We start from the raw sequence: 19,834 nt of genomic DNA, 5'->3' as shown, positions 1-19,834 counted from the left end.
CTGATTAATCTCTAATGTACATTGCTGGCTGGTTCTGAGGGGGTTTCAGTGCTAAAGGCGAGAGGTGGAACCTGCATATTAACGGCGGACTGCAGCCACCTTCCTAGGAATGTGACGATCCTGTCTTAAATGTTTATTTGCTTGTTGCGTTGTGTTGTTTCGCGATCTCTGCCCTCACTCGGTCACCTTGGACTGAGGGCAGTGTTCTTCCATTGTTGACCACCGGATTCCACACAGCAGGAAGATTGCTCCAAGCCAACGGGAATTATAGAATGAATCTCAAAGTTTCCCCCACGTTTCGCGACATGAACTTGGCGATTTCCTTTTCTCTCGCTTATGTGTAAGATTTTATCCGATATCATTTTTTTGAAACATGATACAATCACAGTTTATTATGGTGTTGGGATTTTATTGGTGTTAATTTAATCCTCAGATTCTTATCGGGAGATCCATATCGCGTAATTGAGTGGAATTTAAAACTAGCTGTGGTTTTCTTTTCTAGATATCGAGCTGATAATACGTTACAAACCTTGTCATTTCGAGAGTTGAAAAACGTCTGTACAGTTTTGCCTTGTGAGTTTCTATAACTTCACTAATTTTGTCAAGAGATAATAATATTTAATATTTTTTTATGAACTCTACCCCTGTCTACAGTTACGTGCCAAAATCTTCCCCTTCACTGACGAGAAATTTGTCTGAGACGCATACGGAATTGTGTCGTAAGGCATTAGGGAGAAATTATGTGCTGTGAAGTGAAGATTATATATTCTCAACTTCTTTCCCAACAACTCCCCCTCTCCTCCGAACGCACCCATTATCCCCCTCGTTTTTTTTCGCAGCCTAAGTTCCCAGTGCACTTTTACATTTGCATGCAATAAATTTCCTACAACGACAACTTAAGTTTCGTAACATTACAACTACTGTATTGGCCTTTTAGCCGATTTACTTCCGCATTTCGGCTTTTTAAAAATTTCCGATAAAGTGACTTCAGGCAATATAATATCGGCAATTTTGCTATTAATTTAATTTTAATTGTGTTCTGTTCACTGTTAATAGCCACATTTGAATTCAGTGTTTTTCTCTCTTTTTCCAGGTAAGAAACAGTGACTTCCGACAGGCTTTCTCCCTTGACGTAAGCAAGACTTGGTCCAGGGCTACGTAAGTAGTTCCAGCAATAATTCCTAGACATGAATTATGTATCTCAAGACGACGTAATTTGATAAGTTTCCGCGTACTTCGACACTTCCACCTCGCTTGAACAAAGCGACAATATCTATTACGCAACAATTAACCCTACGTTATCCGTACGGTACGAGAAACGTACTTGAGAGGGCGCCGATCTGACAGGCCCACACTTTTTTTATCACTGAAATTCAAGAAACCACTTTCTTATTGAATCACTGCTTCCTTTGTTGTTTATATAAGTACAGTTATTTATTAATTATAATAAGTACAAAAATATTCATCAGTAATAGAAAATAGTAACCAATTATTATTGCATGAGTGTCACACACATATTTTAATATTCACTAAAACTCACAAAAACCACATTAATGTTTCATCAATTCTTTTTATGTTTATATTGGTGCAGTAGTATGTTAATTATAATAATTACAAAAAAATACCATCATCACTAATCAATTGTACACTGTCACTGGCACGAGTGTCTCGAATAGCACACATCCAAAGGGGGTACCTGATAGGCCCACCAAGTGAATTATTTCCTCTATGTACGTTACATTTATGTTTTTATGATGATGAGTAATACATAAACATTGGGAACACGCTAGGCAAGAACGTAATTTGTTTTCAATTTTTTATAGAAATTTTCGCAGTTGAAAAATATACAAGCTAGAGTTGGTTTGCCTGACATCCCTCCCTCCCTGCCCGAGTAAGCTAGGATTATAGTAGAACAACTTGGCATTCCACAGCTTGCTTCAAATTCGGTTCCAGTGAGAATCGAAGGTACAGGGCGTTGTTCGGAAAATCGACTGATTCTGCACAGGAGTGGAACAGACATTCATTTTATTTTATGAGGCTTTTCTTCCACTTTTGACCAATCGTTACGATGAAAATGAATGATGACAAGATGAAAGTTATGAAGGTTCAATAACAAGCATGTATGGACATGTGGCTGTGGGTACAGGAGCCATAGTCTATAAGTGTCTATATACGTCCTAAACATTATTATTCTTGAGGTACACAAGCACTAACTCAGACTTGAACTTCTATTGGGATCAGCAACGGGTCTAATCTAAAATGCAGCAAGTCTATATTCAGAAATCTAGTAGATAAGAAACAAAAACAGATAAACGTTTTCTTTTTACTCTCTCTCGTACTCAGGCTGTCTCTGGAGCAAGCGAACGAGAATAAGTCTCTGCGCAAGTAATGACGAGAGACGGCTCCACCAATAAACATGCGAGAGGGAATGGGATTGTGTGGAGGGGGAAAGCTACTGCTGTTACCAGCCTTGTACTGCTTCGCTCTGCCCACTCGATTTCACCCCTTCTCTGCCTGCTCCTGAGATGACCGGGACAAGGTACACACACACACACTCCTGCCCCTTTGCAACCTGTATTCTCCCACTGTTCCAACCTCCATAGCGGAGTGGTTATCGCAGCCTGCTACGGCCAGAGGCCATGTGTTCGAAACCTGACCAGGGCATGGCTGTTCTTTGTGGTGTCCCTTCATCAATTTCACCTAATCATCCTCATTGTCGCGATTAGCTAAATATGTCATAAAAGCGACGTAAAATAACCAATCAACCACCTACCCACCATGGCATGGGCGTCGCCAGAAATTTTGCTAGGGGGGTCGAATCGAAGATGTCGAGAAAACCCCCTCCCCTCAAGAATATTCTGATACAGACCAGTGGCATATGCAGAAGTTTGTCAAAGAGGGGTTCTTTTTTAAAATTATTGCATTATCGGTATTTTAAATTATTATTATTATTATTATTAATAATAATAATACTAGTAGTAGCAGTACCAGTTTTAGTTTAGTTATTAGTTTATTTTAGCATCCAATAAGTTTATTATCTGAATAATATAGTAATTGTTACAACCAAGATTACATAATAGTTACTTCGAACATTAGTAGCAGTACCAGCAGCAAACGCAGTAGCATAAGAAGCTTCAAAACGTGTGAAAGTTACAAATTAACAGTGTTGCAAATTATGAGAGTTTCGTACCAAATTCGATATCCCAAGATCATTTTTAAACAATAACGCAAAACGAGGTGAAATAAAGGGCTTCGTTTATAAATTGCCATAAATTTAAAAAAGGTAGAAGGAAATTTCCAGGGGGGGGGTCAACCGACCTGTTCGACCCCTCCCTGCCGACGCCCATGCACCGTGGCCATTTTAATCCGTGCACAATGCACTGTCGCCCAAAAATCGGAAGTGGATTCACAACCGAAGACTCATGAGGTTGTACATCGTGGCGTGGAAAGCTTTGTACATATCCGCATGGCTCACGTGTTTTCGCTACAACAGTTTTCACTGATTCAGATCATCGAGCGAGGGAAGAAAGATTTACTACGACTGATGTTACACGTTTTATGTGCCAATCGCGTGCCTTTGGACTTTTTCTTTCGGTCCAATCAGCGTGTCACGCGATGTGCGGGACTGAATGTTGTTTTGTCGATACATAATGGAAAGTGGGTGTTGTGCCAATGGTCCAAGAATAACCCTCACGGATTTCTGCGAATTACAATAAGTCTTTTCAACAACTTAGCCCTGACAGATGGAAATCGTCTTTGCACGTGGAGGCGGCGAAAGCTGAACGAAAGTTTTATCGAAATAATAATAAAACTGGAGAAAGTGGTCTGGAGGCTCCAAATACTGGAGCAAACCCGTGAAAATGGTGCAAGTTGTAACGACATGTTGGGTGATGTGTTTTTATATTCTCACGATTTCGTCCAAAAATGGATATGATTGTAATAACTCGGTCAGCAGGTGGTTGATTTGGTGTTTTAAGTTAACTTTATGCACAGCCAGGCTAATCGGGACTGGACCTACGGTTTAAAGTGGGATCCGAATCACTATGTGCCTCCATCGGGTATCGAACCCGGGACTCCTTGATTACAAGGCGACGACGCTACCACTGCTCCATCGGGGAGGCCCAGCAAGTGTTTATAATTCGTATAACAATCTCTTTTTAATATTATTAATAGAGCTAATATTGCCGTGATGATATAGACACGTCAATTAACTGTTTTGGAACTGAGCAGCGCGTGGAATGGCTGTGATGTTAGACAGCGACTATACAACTTCGGCATGTAAAAATTTGTAATAGTCACAAGTAAGATCATTCTCTCTTAATTCGTTGCTATGGAAACTTCCAGTCTGGTGATAACTCTATTGTCTGTGAATCAGAATGATAAGTAAAGTTAAATTTTCTGCAAAAGCGCTAGAGTCGCATGCTAAAACAGAATTGTTGAAAAGTTGCCAGAAACAATGGACAATTACAGGGAAGACTAATGGGAAAAAATATTATTCAATTCAACGAATTATACCTAAAGAACCTTGGTATCAAGACATTTACCTTTCAAGAAACTCTTTAACAAGCCTTCTTAGATGTCGGTTAAATTACACCCTAGCTCCTAAATACTTGTACACTAGGAAGATTGTTCAATCCCCAATCTGTCAGTGTGGTGCAACTGAAGGAACACCAGATCATATTATATTTGAATGTCGTCTTAATGCAACTACTCTTGAGTATTTCTTAAGAGATCTAAAAGAAGCAGGATATAGTGAGGGATACGCCTTGTCAACACTTTTGAGGAACCCGACTAAGAAAATAATATATGTACTTACCAACTATATTGTCAGAGAAAATATTGTATTATAAAATTATGAAATTGTAAAATTATGAAATGTAAAACAAAATGTAACTGGTGCATAGCTGAAAAGCTAGAACCAAATATATTGTTATATAAAAATAAAAAAGTAAGGTTAAGATCTGCGGGTTGGTCTGTCCACTTGATATAGATGAAGTGAGAGCAATGAGACGCAATTATATAACGGATTTTCCTCCTGATACTGGTTGTCAGTGGCAAACCAAACGGTTGACATTTTTTTAAAAAATAATGAATAACGAACTCAAAATTCATCAAGGGTTGTAAGGGGTAACTTTCTAATAAGCCACCCAAAAGTCACCCTCAACGTAGTACACTCCACTAACTGCTTCGTCGAGGCCAACGATGCTCCGGCGCCTGTACTCAGGGCGAGGATAGCCCTTTGTAGGAGCGTGTTGCCGTGTGTTTGTCCTTGTGAGTGCTGAGTGCCCCTTTACAGTCTCAGCTGTTAACCTATGTAGGAGGATTTTAGTCCTCGGAGAGAGAATATACAGTAAAACCCCATTAATTCGCACTAATTGGGGGGATAAGTTGACCGGTTTAACGAAGGTCCGGATTAACTGAAATAACCTAAAAGAACAGTAGAAAGTTCATTAAAACTCCGTTTATAGCAACAAAATACGTTGATTATGGTGTATTGAAAGGGCAAAGGCCTAAATACACCATACAGTACAGTACAAAGTCTGCGGGAAACAGAATTTCATCAGTGGTTGATTCCCTTTTCTTTGGGAAGTTCTCTTGTTGACTTTGCATTCTGCTTTCCCCCCTTCCTTTTGCCTGTCCGGATTAAGCGAAGTTCGGCTTATGGGGGTCCGAATTAACAAGGTTTTACTGTAGTAGTTTTAGTTCTCGTTAAGTAATAAATTAATTACTTTTTAAAGATTGAGTAAGCAAGTTTTTAAGATACCTATTTTAGTTTCTTTAGTTTATTCTGGTCCTCGGTGTTGTTTTATTTAAAGGACATGCGCGCTACGACGGCAGGAGTCCGGGTTCGAATCCCGGTCTGGTCTTTGTGAGTTTCCCTTCATCAATTTCATCATATCACCACTCATCCTCATCTTCGCGATTAGCCAAAAGAGACAGAAAGGCGAAGTATGGTAAGCAAATTAATCAAAGCCAATTAAGTTAAGCGGCTTATCCCCGTATTGACTACGGCCAAAAATAGCCTATCTGCTGATGTGCTCATTAAAAAAAATCTATCACTTGAAGCAATCAAACTTTCAAAAATATGAAGCATACAACTGTCATTTTGTTCTGGCGATTGACACCTCAGATGACTATCCTGACGCTTGTGAAAATTTTGCATATAACTATAATGGACTTTTAATTAAAACAACGCTTCGGGTAATACAATTGACGGTGTTGTGAGAAACAGTTACTTCACCCTTATCTTCGACCTGATATGAAGCGTTTTCACGGTGTGCAAATTGTTTCTGTGTTTTCTCGCCTGTTACGTAACATCGAGGTGGAATTCGGCGAAAAAATTTTGAAGCTCATGCTCCACATGATAAATAGGTTGTTCGTAGCTTGTTTTGAAAAAAAAAATTGAAATGTTTTTTTCAGGAACTTTAACGTGATCTTCCATGTGTGCAAGCGGTTGTTGAGTACTTATGCCATCTGCGCTTTGCATAATTCCTATGCAAGCATAAACCATTTCGTAACAATTACCGTATTTCACCTCGCAATCGTCGCGGATTTTATGCTATCTTTTTTGCAAAAAGTGGGGGGCGACCGTTATGTAATTTTGTTTTAAACATATACATAGGCGCCGACTCCATGGGGCTTGCGGGTGCTCGAGCCCCCCCAATGTTAACGATGTGAGGCCAGAGACCCCCCAAATAATTTTGTTTAAGAGAATCTAATGTACCTATTATTTTGCTGCTTTTGTAAAGTTTTCTCTGAATTGTGCCACATGAACTTAACTTTAAATACACATTTGAAATGTTCTAGACCATCAACTTTTGGGGGCTGAGACCGCTAAACCATCATCTTTCGGGGGGTGGGGGCGGCTATGACCAGAGGCAGCAAAACACGTGACTTATTACTATATACTAAGTATATAATTATGAGTACTGTTAACATTTTTACTAAAAAGAGTTTCAAAAGAAGATGTGCATGAACTAGGAGAGTGGATGGGACGTTCGGGCTACAAATGGCTTGCACATTCTGAACGAGATCATTGATATATTAGGAATATCTGCTTTGCGCTCCGTGGTAGCAGATATTAAAAGTCGGGAATATTTTGCTATTATGGTTGACGAAACTTGGGACATATCCATCCGTGAACAATAGACATTTTACATTCGAACTGTAAATGGCAATTTTAATATTTTTGAGGAATTCATGGGCTTTTACGAGATTCCGAACACTGAAGCCAAAACTTAAAAAAGGGAGGGAGTGAGTCATTCATTAATTTATTTCAGTGATCAGTGCCCCCCCCCCAATAATTTTGACAAGTCGGCGCCCCTGAACATATAGTAGTAGTATAATTGATGATACAACCAGGACAGAATTTTTCGGAAGGGAAGAGCTCCCCTCCAGCAGATTTGTTTACACTTAAAACTTGCTCAACATGAGCATATGAGCTTTTTGCTCAAGTGTAAGCACTCTGCATAACCCAAGATTTTTGTAAAAATGCCCTCAAATATTTTTCGGAAAGGAAGAGCTTTTTCGGAATGGAAGAGCTCCCCTCAGATTAATTTGTCTACACTTACAAAAGGCACTTCTGAGAGATTGTTGTCCATAAATTTGTTAAAAATATGCCCCTCTTGTTGCCCACACACACACACACACACACACACACACACACACACACACACACACACACACACACACACATACATATTTACTTCTGGTTTAAGTTCAATTGGATACCAGGTTCAATTCTTCTAGAATTGCTCTGTGACCCTCTCATTTCTTACATCATAAACATACGATTTTTCCCCTATGAGAATAACACTACATATGGTGTCCTCAGGTAATGCCTCATGGAATTCACAGATAATTTTAATGTTTGTCCTGTCATTCACTACAACTTGTTTCCTTTTTGAAGTGTTAATTACAAACATGGGTCTCTGTGTTTTGAATTCATCTGGTGTGTAATACATGTCAGTACTGCCAGTAGTGACCCTCTTGAAAGCCGAAAATGCCTCATATAATTTGAGGAAATCATCCTTGGACATGTCTAAATTATAATTTTCTCTAGGAAATACCTCATTTCTACCATTTTTAAGATAAATGTTCTTGATGTTGCAGTTATCAAATCTACTTGAATTTTTTTCCTGATTGTTGTGTCTCCCAGTCTGAAACAATACCACCACAAAATCAGGCATGTCGTATTGAATACTGGAGAATGAATTTGTAGCATCAAACTCATAATAGGTGCCAGATGCGGGCTTCTGTACACATTGATATGTATAAAATTGCAGAGGAATCTGTGGATTTTTTATTATATCAGCTTTGTATTTAAGAGCATAACTGGCCTCATATTCAACAACAGGGATTCTTAGCTCCATAGTCTGAATAATGCATTTGCCTTCATCAGGTAGAGTATTAGGCAGAGCTTCTCCTGTAGAGTTTAATGTGCTGTACCTCATCAAAGCATTGTTATCATTTGCAGCTCTTCTAAATGTGATTCTTAACCCACCCTTCCACATAATATCTTTGTAATCCGAGAAGAATCCTGGCAACAGGCGCATGGGGAACAGCACTGTATGATTTTTAGATAATATCTTATCACCAGCCTCAAATCCACCTATTTTGTAGTAAGAAGCTTCGGTTTTGGATAATTTTAGTGTGGCCAAAGCTGTGGAGGTAATGCCGGGATAATCCACTCTGTTTATAACAACACCATGCTTTCTGATCTCAATTTCAGAGAACAGATGCGGCACAAAATTGTCTACAAGTCTTATATTTGAATTTGCTGCATAATCTGTTCCATCGAGCTTTACAACATCAAATTTGATGTATAGATCTGCTCTGTGGGGGTGTATAAAGCCGTCCCCTACATCAAGATCAACCTCAATTTCTGTGTTGGGTTGATTTAAATTTGCAAATGTCCTCCTGTTTGGGGGGAATGATTGTAGCTCATAACTCTCAATATTTTCCATTGTATGTATTTTTATTTAAATATTAATCTCTATGATAGCAGTTGTTGTGGCTCCAGCAAAATCAACTAATTCTTCTTTTTCATTAGTGACCATCAATTCAATATAATCTATTCTATTATGGCACACAGGAAAATATAATGTTGGGGATGGATTGTAGATGATGGGCTCCATGAATTCAGAATTAGGTTTGAATGTTGCAATGATGCCGGTTTGTTTGTGAGAGCCTATGCTATTTGATTTGGTGATCATACCCTCAGCCACATTACAGTGAATATTCAGAGTCTCTATGGCTAAGAATTTAGGTATATTCATAGCAGTGTGTTTGATGCCTGCTTCAAGTTTTGTGTTGTTCTCAAAGCCTAACAGCTCTCCTATGGTACCCAAATCCACTGTTTCTGTGGCAGATACAATCTCTACTCTGTGAGTGACAGAATTTTGACTTAATACTATACCTCTGGGTAATTGAGCATTTAGAGTGGACAGATTATATTGCCCTGGAGTGATGACAATTTTTTGATCCCCTACTGCAATTGTATTGTTGTGGTGTGTAATATTGGGGATTAGGTACATGCCGTAAAATGCTCTGAGAGCTATTGTTTTGGGATACACTATGTCATCATGTAATTTGAGTTTCAATATTGAATTTTGGCTGGTGAGATGGAATACCCCCATGATGTTTCAAATACCACAAGGCTTTTTGAAAATTTTCAATTGATGGTTTATTTATTTGAGACATATATCTAAGAACAGATAAACACAAATGTCCACAATTAACATCTTTGAAGTTTTGAACACGGGCATTATTGTAATAAAGATTAGCTGATTTTAGATATTTTATTAAATTTTCAGGTGGAACACCTCCAAATGAATCGAACACAAATGCCTCATTGTTTAAATATTTAAGATAACAAATCCAGTGAGTGCCCTGATTTTTGTACTTATCCAAATTAACAATGCCACACTCTTTGTTGAGTGGTTGTTCTGGTAAAGAATCAGACATGTACACACCTCTAAAATGTTTGATGCCCAGTGGCTTGATTAAAGCTTCAATATCTTGGTTTGTAAGCGGCTCTTGTTTTTTTTAAACTTATTCATAACACCTTTGCCTTTTTTCTCCATGGCAAGGTTATGGCGCCTCTGCTCATCTAATTCTGCCCTATTTTTCTTGGCATCTATTACTGTTTTTGCTATGGCAGCTGATCCCCCGGCCAAGCTCCCAACAGCCCCGAGAGCAGCTAAGATGGCAGGGATGGTAAATATAAATCCCCCCACATGTATTTTTTTTCTTGATTGCTGTAATTTTTTTAATTGGGGGGTACTAAGCAACAATTTCATACCATGGCCCTTGGCAAGACAAGAGCTTTTTTTCTTGCGCTGCTTTTTGGTCAAAAGACTATCAATAGTTTTAAGAGATTTGAGACCTGCATAAGGTATTTGATACATAACACCCTTGGCCTTCATTGTAGGTTTATTATATATATATTCACAACCCCCACCCCAATTTTTGTTTGGTGCTCATAGCTATGGTGGTCCCCAATGCTGCTATTCTCTCACTTAAAGATGCATCTTTGCTTACAAATCTACCAAATGCAGCCTCTTCTAATTTCTTGTCTGCAACATGTCTCTTATCAAGATCAGAATGTGTGTTGTATGCTATGTCATGGTCTCTACAAGCAGCATCTAGGGGATTAACACCAGGATCACCTCTGTTTAATCTATGATCCAATTTTGTGCCTGGACCACAATACTGATAGCCTGGAATGTGTAGTTCAAATGGCAGCTTGTTTATAATGTCATTCACCAGGCCCCGACCCTCAGAAATATTCCAAAATTTAGGTGGTAGAGTATTAATGATTTTTATAAGATATCCAATCCCCTTAGTGTCATTCACTATAAAATTAGACAATTTGGTGCTTATCATGTCCATAATTCCAACCTTTTCATTGTAAAAATTGTGGTTGCCAGCATTTTCCTCCCCAGCTATCACCAATAACCTATCTACAAGTTTCCTGACATCATCAACCCAGACAAATTCTTTGGGCAGGGTGTTGTATTGTTTGATTCCACTGCCAGTCTTAATTTGTGACCATATGGGCTTGATTAAATTGTTGTATTTTGCCCCACTGCTAGACTTGACTCTTTTTTGTGTGGGATCATTGTTCTGGTATAGAGCATCTGATTTTATTAATATTTCTTTGTAATCCTCATAATCTTGATCTGTATAGCTGCCAGGTCTTTTTCTAGTCATCAATTCCCACAATCCAGGTGTTCCGGAGTACTTAACAAAAGCACCTTTTTCTCCGAGACGAGATTCTGAATATACAATTATATCATCTCCCATAAATGTTACTCTGAAATTGCCAATTCTATGTATGATGCTGCCATCAAGCTCTGTGTCAGCATATAAGCCAAACACCTCATCTTTATTGTCTTTAGGTGTGGTTAAATATTTTTGAGCAAGAAGACCCAATTCAATAGGATCCTGAGTAGCTTCAATTCTTCTAGGAGCAACAGGACTAGGTGTATGAATGCTGGAAAGTGGGGTGAGTGGATAATCTAATATGTTCCTAGCAGCTACAGGCACAAGCTCTGTGATCAAATTTTGATTTTGCTCTGTAACAGTTTTGATATTTTTACCTAAATTATTAATAGCATCAATTACAGGCTGTTCTGTTTGTTTGTGTTTTTCATAAATTCCCCGGTTCTCTGATTTCCATCCCTTAAATCTTTTTACAAGATAATCTCTTAACTTAAGATCATCAATGATTGGCCTTTTCATGGTTATTTATTTATGTTTCAATGTCTAGAAAATTGTTGATTTTATTTCTGTATTTTCCAGTGTTAGGTGTTCTTGTCATATCAATTGTGACAAACCCATAACTGTCCTGGTTCCAGCACTTACTGCAAAACTTGGAAAAATCATTGTAGCTCAGGTCCCCACCTACATATTCATCATGTATGTGTTTGAGGTTGGTATGATCTTGATGAAACACGCATATAAAATTGCTGTTGTCTCGGATCAGTTGCTTCGGTATTTTAGAAAAAGTCTGTGCCAGGTAGAAACAATCAATGTTTTTGTGTCGTCCCTGTGTAAAGAAATTTCTAACCTTGTTTTGATTATCCAGTATAATGTCATCAAACACAACAACAGAATTATCGAGACATTCATGGAGTGGCTTAACATCTGGTTCAAAAGTGGCAATATCCAATCCATCATATAGCTTCATCAACTGCTGATATTTTAATTGTTCCAAGCTCTTAGAGAAGACATACAAGTGCCTGTTTTTCCAGTCTAACCAGTTGGGTGCCAATAAAAAATTATCAACCATTAGTGTAGTTTTACCACAAGCAGAAGGCCCAACAATAAGACACCTAATATTATCAGGCAACAATTTTCCATTTCTCTTATTCTGCTGTTCAGGTTCTGGCAGCCTCTTTATAACATCCCAGGTGCTCATATTATTATTTTGTTTGCATCGATCCAGCTGTTTTCCGGATGACCCAGCCATTTGACAAGTAACTTGTTGCCTTTTCTGCGGATGATTTTTTCTATGAGATATGTGTCAGGCTGTTTAGTTTTGCTGAGCTCTTGTTCATAGAACCTGCCTTTGAGAATTTCTCCTCGGTGATCTTTTATTATATATGTGTTAAGGGTCCCGGGTTTAACTTGAACCACTGTAAATAATTCTGTACTCCAGTTTCTTGTAAAACCTCTCTTGAATAAGTGCTTATATTTGCTGATTCTTACTTGATCACCTACCCTGTATTTGGCTTTTCTTGTTGTTGGCTGGTATCTAGGATAATAAACAGTGCTGATCAATTTTTGCTCATCAGATGAAGTTACTTCAGAGGGTTTCATGTTGATTGTGGAATGGACCGAGTTGTTATATTTATGTAGAAGTTCTGGAAGAATATTAATCCATTTATAATTACCTTGTAGTGTAAATTGTTTATACATAAGATTTTTTAAGGTTCTGTTGAATCTCTCTACAATTGAGGCCTTGAGATCACTGTAACTCGAGTAATGTTTTATTGACTGGCTTTTAATAAATTGTTGAAACACTGAATTATAAAATTCTTTGCCATTATCTGTTTGCAAATAGCGCGGTGATCTTCCACTCTGATTGATGATTGTCCTGATGGCTTCTGTAACACATTTTCCAGTCTTGGATTTGAGTGGCACAGCCCAGGCAAATTTTGAAAATGTGTCTATCACAGTGAGTAGATACTTGTAGCCCTTGTTGATTTTGTCTAAGTTTTTCAACTGTCCACTTGACAACTCAATCAAGTCGCTTTGCCATAAATCATCTATGCCTTTTGTGACTACTGGGAGTCTCTTATAATTATGTCGGGCTTGTCTGTGTAATTCATCAACAATAATTTGTCTAGACATAATACGTAAACAAGAATATTGCAACTATGGGGTGTTCAGCAGCTGATACTACAGGATTTTCTAAATATAATTTGTCTCCTATTTGTATATGAAATTCCAGAGAGCCATCATCTTCAGTATAGGCTGTTTCCAATGTATTGGGGTCTGTAAAATCCTCTAACTCTACACTGGTGATTTTTACTTTGTTGTCAGCATTTGTTATTGATAAGGTGGGGTAGTGGTGTGCCTGTGGTTGATGCCAATATTTGATCTTGATTGGTCTCAATGTGCCCCCAACAAAAAACTGGTAATAAAATTGTGCAGGGGACAGCATATATATTTTGCCACCTGGTGTAAATGGAGAATCATATTCTTTGTTGGGGATGCTGTACAATTCAAGAATTACTGTATGTTTTGGATTCTCGATTATGCCTGTTATTTCCTTTTCTGCTGTGAGCAATCTGCTTGTTACAGATTCAAGGTGCTCATTGATGGTCCTAACAACATCGTCATGGCCTGGCTTGATCTTTATGTCCACAATAAGTTTCTTGTATTGTTGCACAACTCTTGTAGCTGGGTTGCAAAAACAGACAGAGCATTTGCTTGATTGGATTCCATGGTTCCTAGCTGTTGCTTGATATTAGCCACAATTTGTTGCAAATTTTCAACAACTGCCAATTTTGAATTTTGAGCAGTAAGATCATGGACCTGTCTTCTGATATCCTCAAACAGGGCATGCAGTTCATTAATATGTTGATTGGTTGGTAGAGTGGCCACTGTCTGAGTGAGTTGTTTGATCTCTGCCTGGATATTCTTGATATCTTCTGATTTCAATATGCGATTCACTGCCCTCTTAATATTTTTAAGTTCCTGTGATGTAGGCAGATTTGATACTGTATTTTGTAAAAATTCAAGTGCCAATTTCACATTGTTTAATTCAGAAGCATCAGCCACATTTTGCATAGCATTTTGGAGCAGGGCTATATCTGCCTGAGTGGGTGTTGATTGTTGTAAAATTTCAAGCTTTGTTTGGATATCATCTATCAAGTGATGAAAATGAGATAGTTCAGATTCAGTGTTGAGGTTTTCAAGCTTTGTGATTTGTTGCTGGACACTGTGAAGGGTATCTACAATCCCAGGCAATCTGGATTCTAGTACATTTGCCAAATCACTTTGCACTGCTGCTATTGTACCTTCAAGATGGGTTATGGAACTTTGAATTTTTCCAAAATCTTCGTATGTTTCAAGTTGCAGCTTGATGTTTGCAACACTCCGAGTTATTGCACTCAAAGCATCAGAAGATGGCAAATTGTTCATAAAATTTTCAAGTGTCTCAATTTTTTCTTTAACGTCGGCTATGGCATTGTTCAGAGGGTCCAGATTAGGTATTTGGAGTGATTGAATCTGTTCCTTTAGAGTGGAAATCACTAGATCAAAATCTTCTTGTGATTTTATGCTTTTGACAATTGTTTGGAGCTGTGCCTGGACATTATTTATCTGCTCTTCTAATTGTTGTTTCAATTGCTCAGAGTTGTTAGCCTGGGTTTTAAATTTGGCTTGAAGAGCTGCTACAGCTTCTTCTAAACTTTGAAAATTATCCAATGTAGCCAAATCAGTATATTTCTGAAGCAGCACTTTAAGTTCAGAATCAATTTTAAGAAGAGGGTCCATGCATTGTGATTGTAAATTTGTAATTTCTAATTGAAGACTGGCATTGAGTGTGGTTTGTAAAGCTTGTAAATCACTTCTTAATTTCTTGACTCTGACATCAAGCATCAAAATCTCATCACTGTGATCTTCATGTCTTGTATGGCCAAATATATCATTAGGCATTTTTATTTAGTAGTTATTTATTATAGAGTATCTGATTCTTAATTCTATAAAAAAAGGTATAAGCTTGTCATATGATCCAGGGACCTCAATATATAAGCAGTCACCAGCAGAAACAGTATAAACAGTGCCAGAAATCATGTTTGAGTGCTTAATTCTGTAAATATTTCTCCCTACTGAAATTTTAACATCACCCTCAGGGGTTGTAATAAATTGCAATTGCCCACCTACAGGTAATTGGTAATGATTTAAATTATTGTTAAATATGTACAATGTTTTGCCTGTTTCATCATCAACATCTGTAAGTATGCTGTTCAGATGAATAATTAACAAGCCACTCAGTTTAGATATTATATCAGGAGAGGGTTGTGGTGTTGGCAGCTCCATAATAGCCTGTTTTTTGAACCCAAATAAGTTCATGGGCATGTTTATTTATTTCAAATCATGCTCTGTGCTTGTGCATTGATTCCCATTTTTCAAATCACAATGCCCCCATGGTAGAGTATGTATGCCACATGACAAAATACATCTCTTATCATCATGTGGGTCCAGAGCCACTTTTCTTACAATATTGCTAGTCAATAAGTGATCCACACTCTGAATTCTATTTTCTGATGTTTTGATTGAACTCTGGGATTTGAGGCAATTTTCATAATCTTCAATTTGAAGATCTTTTTCCACAATTACTTTGCCAATGCCCTTGGCCTTTTTGACAACAGCGCCACTACATGTTTCAAGAGTGTACACCTTGGAACTTAACCCAGCAAATTTCACAATAACATCACCAAGTGTCTCATCTTTTAACTTGCCAGGCACTTTTTTGTTGTGGGGTTGAATATTCAGATGGCCAGGCAATTCACTGGTATCAAAGTATTGAAACAATTCAGACTGTGCAATATCTTGATAAATATCTTCTGTTTGAATATCAAGAATAAAACTATCCGTGTCCATGTACATCAGTTTTACACGATCACCATAAATAGGTTTCAGCACATCATAATACAATTTTAACATGTGTAATTTGGCCAATTCCAATATCACAGCCCCTACATAAATAGGTTTATCAAACTTAATCTTTGTTTTCTTCATGTTGAAAAGTGCCATATTCTCATCATAAATTCTTCTATAATTGAAGTTGGGCTTTGCAACCAATTTTTTGCTCCGGCTGGGGTCAGTAATTATTTTAACATCGGTATGTTTTCTGACATTTTCAATTGTTTTGCCATAAACAGAATTGACCATCAATTTAAAGAAGGTCTTATCAAATTCGCTCTTTGCAGATGTTCGAAGCTCTGTGTTCGTATCAATATATGGTTTCAACCATTTTGAGTGCCTGAACCTTAAGACTTTTCCAACTTTGGTCACTTGAACACCATGTTTCATCAGGAACTGGAGGTTTTTGTAATATACGACATAGCCTTGTTTTGGCTCCAGTGTCATCATGAGCTTCTGTTTAGAGCCAGGTGAGCACTGAACCTCAGAAATTGGGGGCAGATCAGAAAATTTATTGTGTAAATTATCAGGAATTGTCAGATCAACCTCTAAGAAGAGGCCATAGTCACTGTCATCAAAGTCCTGAAGATCCTCAATATTGAAATCTTCAACCCACTCAAGCCCTGCATATGGCAGTTTTTGCATCATGGCATGACCATAGAGGTTGTTGGCATCTACATACACTATAAAATTTGATGGCCGTGCTGGATCATAATCAGGCAGCATAATATGCTTGTTATTTGCTCTGGCATATCTCTGAGAACATTGCACCATCCCCCCTCTTATACCTTTCTCCATAAACAGATACGTATCTTGATCTGGGATCAAATCCAATTGCTTTTTGGTGTTGAAAAACATTGCAGACCATGCTAGGCCCGGGGCACTGAAAAAATACACTGGATCCAGTTTATAATTTTGCATCGAAGATTTTCTGAATGCCTGCATTATATCAGCTAAGAGGGTCACATCAAGTTTCAAATATGCCATGTGATAATCACCAAATGTCTGGCAATTTAAATTGTTCCACATCAATTGGGCATGGCGATAATCATCATCACTGATTCCAGATCTTCTGATTTTGCTGTAAAACTCTTCTTGTGGTGGCAAAGAACACTCATCAAATTTAGAAAAATCTGTAACATAGTCATATGGATATACACCCTTCCGCCTAATTAATTTCAGGTCCTGATTTGGAAACATTGCACGTGTGATTTTGAATTGATCATCAGGTAATTGAGTGGCCAGTGTGTCCAGGCTAGCAGATAAAAATCTGTAAGAATCAAGAAATCTTAATTGAATAGAAACACCATTAACTTTAATTATCTTGGTAATAGATATATATTTTTCATCATTTTCAGCTAAAATATTTAAATTCTGCTTGTCAAACCCCTCGTACCTGATCAAATGATGGAAATCATAATTGGATGCTCCATGGCAAAATATGGGGACAAATCTTGGTCTCTTGATCTTAATATTACAGCTTTTACACAGGGCCATTAAAAATTTACCATCTGTATGAGAATGGTGATGTACCTTGATATTTGCATCTGAAAATTCAGAATCACATACCGGGCATTTTTCTGCATTGTTGAAATCTTCAATCTGATCCTCTGTTAAAGGCAACATAGGTTTTGATTTTAATAAGATGTTAGATGCTATGTCACGGCACTCATTTTCTATTTTATGTGCAAATATTTTGATGGCATCTGGTCCCATGTATGAATATTCTTTACTAACAACACCATCCCGTATAACTATATAACAAAAGCTGGAAGGTTCATGTAGCTGGTATGGTGTACTTGAAGATTCTTCAGGATCTGGATTGCAGAATGCATGAGGTTTGAGGTTCGATTCAAAATCACAGACAATATATGCTGGGTGTTCCAACAAGGCTTCAAACTTTTTGAATTTGCAAGTTTCACTTGGATTGGGCATCACCATATGAACAGGTTTATGCTTGCCACAGTATTTCAGATGCTCAATTAATTTGTTTTTGGCAATTTCTGCACTCTCTTCCCGAACCCCCTTCACCATTTTTTGACCATCAAATACAGTTAAGCATCTTCTGCACAACTTAAATATTCTATGAGTTTTGTCTAGTTGTTTTCTCACTAAAGCTTGAAGATTATGTATCAGAGTGTAATGATGTGTGCCATCCCCTTCAATTAAGAGCAAATCAATCGGAATAGCAGATTCATCATCAATTGTACTGATTCTGAGAGGATCTATCAAGCAATTGTCACGGCCACTAGAACAAATAAATACATTAATAGATAATTGCTTGCCATTGATGTGCCTGGCCTTTTTTTTCAAATTTATCAATATTCTGAACAGACATTGGATATTCTAAACCCTCCATTGCATCGTCAAAAAGATGTTCATGTTGTTTATAATAACTTATTCTCTCAGGATGCCTTGAAACTAGAAACAAAACAGCTAATATACACCACAAAAAGCATTTCTGGTCATTATTTTTTATATTAACCACGGCTTGTTTGTTTTTAATATTGGCAGGTAATGGCACATATGTAGATCCTTGCAATGGGCTGAATTCAGAAATATTAACATAGAGCTTGTGTGATGAACCGCAAAGGCTCCATCCTGATTCTTTTGCCGCAAATTCAGAGTGTTTAATATTCAGTTGATCCATTAACCTGCTTATTATTTTGTCTGAATTTGCATTTGAATAAACCGGTACAGTTTCTGTTATGTGGGGCTGTATAAATTTTGTGCCATTTGGCTTCTTATATTGTGTAAACAATTTGAGGGAGAGCTTATAAGAGCCATTTTGTACATTAAGAATTGCCTGGAGATCAGAATTTATACTGTTCAAAAAATTCTGAATGCCACATCTTGGCTCTGATACAAACCGATAATCTCTAAGTTGGGTATTAAAACTGCTATGGATAGGTTCATAGCGTGGCTGCTTTGCTGCTCTGGCATTAACAGGTGCTTCGTACTTCCTTTTCAGACCAGATGTAGATGGTTGAGTTGATGACTGTACAGAGCAAGTATCTCTATGCGTATATGTGAAGTATTTCATGCTGTATTTTCTATTGCATTTGGGGCAATTTATTGTGGGAGTTCTGTATTTGTCCGGGTTACAAATCTTTTGGTGTCTGGCCCAATTGGGGCTGGATATATTTTTATTGCACTGATTACAATATTTTTGATTCGGCATTTTTATTGTTGTTTATTATATATATTTCCTGGGTTTCAAATCAAAACTTTATACTGGATCAGTTGGGTTCAGCACTGTGCTTTGTGTGTATGTATGTGTGTATGTGTGTATACACTTAATATTTTTGGCTTTGGTATTTATATAAAATTTCCTGGGGTTCAATTCAAAACTCTATGCTGGATCAGTTGGGTTCAGCACTGTGCTTTGTGTGTGTGTGTGTGTGTAGGTGTGTATGTGTGTATACACTTAATATTTTTGGCTTTGGTATTTATATAAAATTTCCTGGGATTCAAATCAAAACTTTATGCTGGATCAGTTGTGTTCAGCACTGTGCTTTGTGTGTGTGTGGGTGTATGGATGTGGGTGGGTGGGTATGGGTGTAGGTGCATTCAGAAACATGAGCTCTTCTCTCATATTTTTTGCTGAAGTATTTTTCTTCTGAGCGTACATGCAATCCCTACCGCAGCGCCTCCCGAGTGAGGCGAGCGGAAT

General features: G+C 37.8%; 1 pseudogene across 1 annotated transcript in view; it reads left to right on the top strand.

Moving 5' to 3' along the window:
• Positions 1-1,136: 1,136 nt before the first annotated feature.
• Positions 1,137-19,834, top strand: part of LOC145992521 (glucose dehydrogenase [FAD, quinone] pseudogene) — a 139,907-nt pseudogene continuing 121,209 nt past the window's right edge. The window contains exon 1 of the transcript XR_014442167.1: positions 1,137-1,158. The product of XR_014442167.1 is annotated as a glucose dehydrogenase [FAD, quinone] pseudogene (transcript). The remainder of the gene's footprint in view (positions 1,159-19,834) is intronic.

The sequence above is a fragment of the Lepisma saccharinum genome, chromosome 9 (genome assembly GCF_977018435.1).
Source record: "Lepisma saccharinum chromosome 9, izLepSacc3.1, whole genome shotgun sequence".
NCBI lineage: Eukaryota > Metazoa > Arthropoda > Insecta > Zygentoma > Lepismatidae > Lepisma > Lepisma saccharinum.
This window is presented reverse-complemented; position numbering and strand designations above follow the sequence as displayed.